General features: G+C 36.3%; 1 long non-coding RNA gene across 1 annotated transcript; it reads right to left on the minus strand.

Moving 5' to 3' along the window:
• Positions 1 to 70: 70 nt before the first annotated feature.
• LOC113468326 lies at positions 71 to 3826 on the minus strand. Its single transcript, XR_003392118.1, has 2 exons — positions 3630 to 3826; positions 71 to 242 (listed from the first exon to the last, which is right to left on the minus strand). It is a non-coding gene; the product is annotated as an uncharacterized LOC113468326 (long non-coding RNA).
• Positions 3827 to 7561: the final 3735 nt, after the last annotated feature.

Genomic DNA, 7561 nt, shown 5'->3' on the forward strand with positions numbered 1-7561 from the left:
AATTCAATCCCCAAAGTTCAGTTATTTTTTCACTTCATTTAAAACGATTTTGAAAAAATAAAATAGAACCATCCACTTTCAACTGGCAACGGTTAGTTCTTCGCCGGTTGTTAGACTGAATCTATGATTTGAACTAGCTCTAGCTCTCAGCGATTAGGGAATGGTCATGATCCAACGCACCGAGATGACACTGAACATTGAACAATCAAATGAAGGAGTCATGATGACTAATGGCCTGGTGCCTGAAACACAAACATTAAACTTTTTTATAGTTTTGAATTTTTAAAGTCCGCGCGTACGAATGTAAAGAGAAATTTGAAAATAATTAAAAAGCAATATCAACTTCGTTCTATAGGGAACACCGACCTACTCGCGAGAAATACGAGTACGACAGTGAAGGGGAAGTCATGATAAGATTGTGCTACAGACAGAGTATAAATGCAGTATTGCAGTTGGTAAACAAAATACAATTCTCTTTACGATATGTGACGTTGCATTTAACATCAAGGGGAAATAATGTAAATTATTTTAAATTCGACTGAACATTTACAAACATAAACCGTGCATGTCCCTAACGTGCTCAACTTTTTGTTACTCTACTAGGGAGCAATATTGAACTCGACCTTCAACAACACTAGTAATGCAATATCGAGAAAACCTTTAAAAGTTACCCTTGACGTGTGGAATTTCAAAATCGTCGTTTATTTTTCAATGGCTTTAACGTCACTGTGTCACTGAGATTTTAGTGACGGGGGTTTTACCCTAAATTCAGTGACAAACTATCAGCCTGCATTAACCTCACCCAGCTTGAGTGGGGCCGGAAAAAGCCAGCAACACGTGATTGTCTAGTCTAGATGGTCACCCACACGAATATTAACCACAAGCGCTGCTTAAATTCAGTAATCCATTTGATCACAACTGAAGGAGATAAGAGTAAGCTGCATCTCTTTTGTATGATTAACCACTCATACATGGAACTGTAACAATGGAGGTCTCATCGTCCCGAAATCGAAGAGCGAAGGATAGGAGCACAGGATAGGTGAAAGCCAGCCGACCCAAAAACGAACGTTGAATAATTAGGATAAAGTTCGTCCCCGGGGGGAATCGAACCCGCACCCTAGCGCTTACAAGGCAGGTGTGATACCCTCCAAGCAAACTAGGCTGGCTGTCAGTAAAGGTGTGGCCACACATAGTCGACGGGCCGTAGATTATGTGCCGACACACGTTAAGATTACACAGATTACTACTTGTATTAGTTGTAAATGTTAAGTGTCGAAGCCGAGAGGTCCACGAACATGACAGTATAATATGTTATTACCCAGTGTGATTCGCCACTAGTTCCACAATAAAGGTCCGTAACAATGTTAACAGTTCCAAGGTCGGGGATAACATAAAAGTTGACAAGTATCTACGTAAGTAGGTATATGGTAATAGTGCGAAACTTTGAATAATATTGGGGGTTGATTAGTTCAAATGTATTTAGGCGTTAAGAAGTCTTCTTCTAACTAGGCTACGTCCACAGTTTTTTCCTCAAACAAAATGATCAGCACGTAGGTAACACCTACATCAAAATAATTCCAAATATGTAATTAGGTAACAGTAGGCCTAGCACAGTTGGCATTGTTCAATAGGATATGGAGGATTTCAGATGAAATTCACAAGTTGTAATTTTATCATCCATACAGATCCAGATGGAACATCGCGTGATCACTGAGTTTTTAGTGACGGGGGTTTTACCCTAAATTCAGTGACAAACTACCAGCCTGCATTAACCTCACCCAGCTTGAGTGGGGCCGGGGAAAGCCAGCAACACGTGATTGTCTAGTCTAGATGGTCACCCACACGAATATTAACCACAAGCGCTGCTTAAATTCAGTAATCCATTTGGTACATTCAACGTGCCATCTGCCAACTAGCTCTGTTCACTGAAGTTTACAAAGGCAATATTTAATCTAAATTATGAATTTTACTGTGTTGAAGCCGAAAGCCTCTTCACAATTTCTGTGGAAATCACAGTAGAAGTTGCTCGCAAAGGCACGTAACATTTTGAAGGTCATCTTGACGTCATATTCCACGTGTAAAAATCCCAAGTCACAGAGATAAAGAGATCAGGTCCAAGGTAACTTTCACTGATAAAGTTGATAGCACACGCGGAAAAGTTCAACAGAAAAGTTTAGCATGGTTTTCCGGAGAAAAAAATCGAATGTTTTTCAGTAGGTACTCTATTAAAAAAGTATAGCAATTTTATGCTCTCAATTAAAAAATACTTAGGTTTAGGTATGCAAAATATTAAGATGAAATTAATATCAAGGAAGAAATAACTTAATCATTTATCTAACTAAAAAAGTATAAGAAAATATTTAAAAATTCTGAGGAACCTTTAGCATATTACTTCCGGAATTTCTCTAATACTTCCATCATTCCACTTTTCATTAGACTATGGTAATTTTTTATTACCTATGTACATATTATGTATCTAGAATTTTAGCATTCTCTAAAATCACTTTCTTATCTTCTAATACTATTTGGCACAAAATACCAAAACATTTCCTTCGCACTAATAAGGTAGAATACTAACTTATTCACTATATCAAGGAAGAAATAACTTAATTATTTATCTAACTAAAAAAGTATAACGAAGAAAATATTTAAAAATTCTGAGGAACCTTTAGCATATTACTTCCGGAATCTCTCTAATACTTCCATCATTCCACTTTTCATTAGACTATGGTAATTTTTTATTACCTATGTACACATTATGTATCTAGAATTTTAGCATTCTCTAATATCACTTTCTTATCTTCTAATACTATTTGGCACAAAATACCAAAACATTTCCTTCGCACTAATAAGGTAGAATACTAACTTATTCACTTACTCGCACATTTACACAAGTTTTAAGATAGGATAGTCATACAAAAACACATTATGTAGTAAACTTCACAAACAATTGACGGCTCACGGCCGGATAGCTACCTACTTGTCGTTTTATAACTAGAGCAAATATTGACTGACCCACGTCTAATATTGATTCAGACTGCCACATGCTTCCAGTGCACACTCGTTTTTGAGACATTACTCATATCACAATGACGTTAACAATGTTTGGAGACAAAGGCTGATTGAAGTTTGATCTTTCATGATTCCATGTGTTGTGCGTAGTCTGACCTTGTATCATTTAATAATACAAAAGCTGACCCAATATCGAAACCTTGACATTGTCGATTTGCAGGAGATAAAAAAGGTTCTGCAAACAGTTATTTTTTAAAACGCCATTCCGGAATATGGTTAGCTAAACCCCGTGCGAAAAGTTATGTACCTAACCCAAAAGTGCAATAGTACAAACCTCAGACAATAGGCATTTCAAAACTTTAAATAAAATACGTGGTATAGGATTTACATTTGACTCAGGGGACCAATTGACCAAGCCTGAATACACAAAGAGAGCGCACAGAATAAATATTCCATTAGGTAGTTAACTTCCCTAACCCAAGTTAATAATATTCAAAATGGAATTTTATGAGCTTCCTACAGTAAGTAGTGTAAGTAAATAATTCTTATTAATCGTGGAGGTTGAAATATAAAACCCCCCTAATTTTTTAAATAAAATTTACAAGGTCCTTACTTACCGGTGGTTTTGTTATAATGGTTCAAAATTGGAGAGTCCGTGATTGAATGCGCCGTACAGGTAATTTTCTTTAGTGACTAGTAGAGACTTCTAACACAATGATGTGGACTATTGGAGACCATCCCAACTAGACCTTGATCCAACGAGCAAATCAGACAACCAGATTTATGAATCTGCACTGACTGGAAAAAGAGAACGAGAAGATAATCATAAGTTACTCATAGAAGTATGCAAAGTTTTCAAAATTGATTAAATTAAGTTCCGTTCCTACGAACCTTGGGCTCTGAAGGTTCAACCTTTATACCTACCCAAGAAACTTTCATCTATTCACGAACAACACCTTAATTTATCATCTTCCAATAGATTGGATCTGAAGTTTTAGAACCCTTGATAAAAGTCTGGACCTAATGGATTGATGGTTTGAAAGTGATTAATGATAATTATCATCCATTAGCATTAATGTGTTGAACAGTTTTAGAGTAACAATGTTAACAGTTCCAAGGTCGGGGATAACATAAAAGTTGACAAGTATCTACGTAGGTATATGGTAATAGTGCGAAACTTTGAATAATATTGGGGGCTGATTAGTTCAAATGTATTTAGGCGTTAAGAAATCTTCTTCTAACTAGGCTACGTTCACAGTTTTTTCCTCAAACAAAATGATCAGCATGTAGGTAACACCTACATCAAAATAATTCCAAATATGTAATTAGGTAACAGTAGGCCTAGCACAGTTGACATTGTTCAATAGGATATGGAGGATTTCAGATGAAATTCACAAGTTGTAATTTTATCATCCATACAGATCCAGATGGAACATCGCGTGTTTCACAACATCCGTCCAGATCTTACTTGAACTACATACACAAATTATAATGACTCTACGTCCAAACCTTGCTCATCAACTCATCATGATAAATGCGAGATTAACTGTGCCATTACGTCAGAGTTCCTCTCATCATTCGAGCAGGCGAACTAATTTACAGCATTGTGACATATCATTCAGATCTTACTTGAACTACATACACAAATTATAATGACTCTACGTCCAAACCTTGCTCATCAACTCATCATTATAAATGCGAGATTAACTGTGCCATTACGTCAGAGTTCCTCTCATCATTCGAGCAGGCGAACTAATTTACAGCATTGTGACATATCATCGAAGAATTAATCAGTAGATCTTCGCCAAGATGAACTCCTGATTAAGATTAGGTTTTGAATTTCCGGTTGATAACCATGCATACTGTAGTGGCGGAAAACTATACTGTAGTTAGAGAACAATATAATATAAGAGGGATATATGGATTTGAAATTGGGGCTGTCATCTTCTTGTGATGTTTAAGGATTGTGAGGCAAGGATAACTAAAAATTTCACGATTCCAAGCAATGTACAAACAAAAGTAAAAGATTATTTATTTACAAATGTAGATTCAGAATTTATTCTCAGCAATGTACAGACAAAATTAAATTTCAATTTATATCTATGGATAAAGTCGGTGTCTATATCTTTTTTTTTTCCACTTAGCGCTTAGTTCTTTTTACCCCTCGAAAAAGTGTATTTTACCCCTCGGGGGGTAAATACCCCCCAGGTTGGGAACCAATGGGTTAGAGGAATCAAGTTCAAAGATATTGGGTACTTCCAGGTAAGGTATAGGTCAGTCTGTGATGCAGACAATAGGTCACTGAGCTAACCAGTTCTTGAGCTCTGGTTCTTAGACAAGGTCATCTTATAGCCAAAGAAGATCAAGATGAATAAACAGAGTAGAAACCTATAACTACTAATCAGTTTCAGTAGTTTGGTACATTCTAAGAAACTGGAAGTTGGATTTTGCTGGCTCAAGGCTAATTATTACCTATAATTATGTATTTGCTGATAGGAAGGAAGTTAGACTAACCTCACATTTACCTATATTTCCTGTACAACTAGTGGGTAAATAAAGATTTTAAAGACAGTTAAGTAGGAACCTTTCTTAAAATAGATAGGTACCTACCTACTTAATTAAGATAATTCAGTAACCAAGTATTAGGTGTCAGGTGGAAATCGAAAGTTGTTTTAGGAGTGAATGATATTCTCAGTGAGTATGTGGACCTTTTGAAAAGCTTGATAATAGAGTACACAAATTATGACCCACTTGAGTATACTTACTTACCTACATCTTAGCAGTCCATATTCAAGCAATGCAACTAGATAGAGTGATAAGCTGCTGAGTTTTCTGTGTAGCTGTCAAGAGAAAATGCTAAAGGTGGTAGACTTACCCAAGGGTCTAATTTAGAACAATTTACTGGAGACAACTGAAACATTTGTCTACTTGAAAGTTTTAACAAATGTATCTAAATGATTAGCTGAAATGAGAAGTGTTGGTAAGTTGACACCAACTTTGAAGAGTGAATGGGCTCTTTTGTCTCCACTACTCTGTTCTTCTGATTCATTCATGTTGGAAAAGTGCCAAAAAATGAAATGGTAGGTAGGTACTTACATAAAACAGAGGACAAAGGGAGGCACTTTGGACGCCCCCTGTCATGGTCTACACTCTACACTTACCAGAAGATGAAGAAAAAATAAAACAAACCAAGTCTGCCATGCCAGGCCAAATCCACAGGATTGCAATTCAGAGTTTCTGGGTTCGATTCCCGATTTCCCAAAAAATATTTTTTGTAAACAGTAAACAAATTTGTTTTTGTTATTGATAAACACAAAACGCCTGGTATATTTTTTGATATGGGTATGCAATACGCCATTATTATTTTTCATTTTGAGAGTGTTGAGTTCATAGATCATAGAACCTTTCTTTCACTCCTATATTGTATAATAGGGAATTTTTTCATCATGATTAAATTTGTTTTAAAATATGAATCATTATTTTATTTTCATTATTCCCCATTAATTTATTTTTCTCAAGAAACTCACCATTTGACCATCAGAAGCTAGAGACCCATCTTGCGCCTTCATTTTACCCTTTCACTCCTATATTGTATAGTAGGGAATTTTTTCATCATGATTAAATTTGTTTTAAAATATGAATAATTATTTTATCTTCATTATTCCCCATTAATTTATTTTTCTCAAGAAACTCACCATTTGACCATCAGAAGCTAGAGACCCATCTTGCGCCTTCATTTTACTCAGGTATGTAAACTTAGTGATGGGCCGAGTGAATGATTTTACTCGAGTGGACTCGAGTTTGACTTCACTCGAGTCCACTCGATTATTATTTTGTTCCAGGAATGTACTCTTCTGAAAAGAAATGGCTATCTTCTCAACTATCAAAGAGTTTGAGGGGTGTGGATTGAGGAATCAGAGAGGAAAAAAGTGAGGCCGCAATTTTTTCAGTGTTGTCTCTTTTTTTTGGGGGGTCGTATATTTACGTAGGGGGTTGCCTAGGGTGCTCGCCCCCCCCCCCCCCCCCCCCGCGCTTTTATCGGTCCAAATTTTTTTTCTCTTGTATACTGAGGGCTAGACTCCGAAAATTTGGAGCATCCACATTTTCAAAATGGATCTGGATTCCATGGATTCATTAGATTCAGAAAACAATACTCCTAAGAGTCATAATCATTCAGGTTTCTAAAGGGAATTCAGTTCAGAATTTCAGATACACAAATTACACGATACACCCTGTATAAAAGTAATTTTTGGCTTCAATTTTTTGTAGCTTCTTTCACAGCTGGCACTCATTGACCTCCTTGGCACACTGATTGCTAACTTCTCATCCATTCCACATTCCATCACTCCTAAGAGTCATAATCATTCAGGTTTCTAAAGGGAATTCAGTTCAGAATTTCAGATGCACAAATTACACGATACACCCTGTATAAAAGTAATTTTTGGCCTCAATTTTTTGTAGCTTCTTTCACAGCTGGCACTCATTGACCTCCTTGGCACACTGATTGCTAACTTCTCATCCATTCCACATTCCATTCATTTCAAGGTTT

The sequence above is a fragment of the Diaphorina citri genome, unplaced genomic scaffold (genome assembly GCF_000475195.1).
Source record: "Diaphorina citri unplaced genomic scaffold, Diaci psyllid genome assembly version 1.1 scaffold708, whole genome shotgun sequence".
Classification (NCBI taxonomy): Eukaryota; Metazoa; Arthropoda; class Insecta; order Hemiptera; family Psyllidae; genus Diaphorina; species Diaphorina citri.